Here is a 989-nt window from a genome sequence, read left to right as displayed (position 1 = left end):
ACACACAATTCCACACTAGTGTCTTGCAGACATCTATGGCTTCTAACATTCCTTAACCTACTACAACGAATGTTGAGAGAGTGGGCAGATCCAATAGGCATCTTTTAAGGGCCCCAACTACCAGTATACTTTTAACATTCAAGGAAAGAGACAAAGGCCAAATTGTCATAAATAGCCACTGATTTTAGGTGTTTCTCTTTCAGTATCCCATCCAAAATGCTCCAGTACTTCTTTTCAGAACTTGGTAGTGCTTGCAGCTCCACTTAAAAATGCGCACACAAAGAAAACTATAGTAACTTCCCCCACTTAACAAGTTGCAGCACACAGCTGGGATTAACAACTTCAGCTGTTTCACCTCCCCCTCTACATACACATACTATACTATTACAGATTTGGGAGTAATGGCATCTGAATCTATAGGCAGAAAGAGGCAGAAATACAACTGGAAACTTACTTATTTAGTAAGTTTATGTTTTGCCACACAGGGCAACATTTTAAATTAATTCACTATAAGATAGGAATGGCCTGTCCAGGCTCAAAACCACATATCATAAATTCAGAAGCCTCACCTTTCAATAATCGGTGTTTCCAGCTCAGAAACTGCTCTTCCATGTCGTGGCTAGGCTGCCTCATTGTACCTGGCTACATCTACCTCTTCTCTCTTGCTTTGCAAGTAGACAGTAAATCTTTCTGAGGCGGAGACAGTCTTGTTCCATGTTTGTACAGCACCTAGGACAACAGTTCTGAGCCATGACTAGGGCTCCCAAATGCTACAACACCAACAACAAACTCTAACTGAAAAGCCTGAACTCCCAGCTCAAATCCTGCTTCCTTTGCATTCTGCACAGGAGTTGTAACAACCCCACCAAGAATCTCCCAGTGGCAGAAAAATGTATTGCAGCACCCAAGAAGCCTTCAGTGGCTACAGATTACCATCTTCACCCTGTAGATAACTTCTTTGTCTTTCAGCTGTTTAAAGAAGAACTGCC

The sequence above is a fragment of the Gavialis gangeticus genome, unplaced genomic scaffold (assembly GCF_001723915.1).
Source record: "Gavialis gangeticus isolate Ggan-Ray unplaced genomic scaffold, GavGan_comp1, whole genome shotgun sequence".
NCBI lineage: Eukaryota > Metazoa > Chordata > Crocodylia > Gavialidae > Gavialis > Gavialis gangeticus.
The sequence above is the reverse complement of the archived record's forward strand: the minus strand, read 5'-3'. Positions refer to the sequence as shown.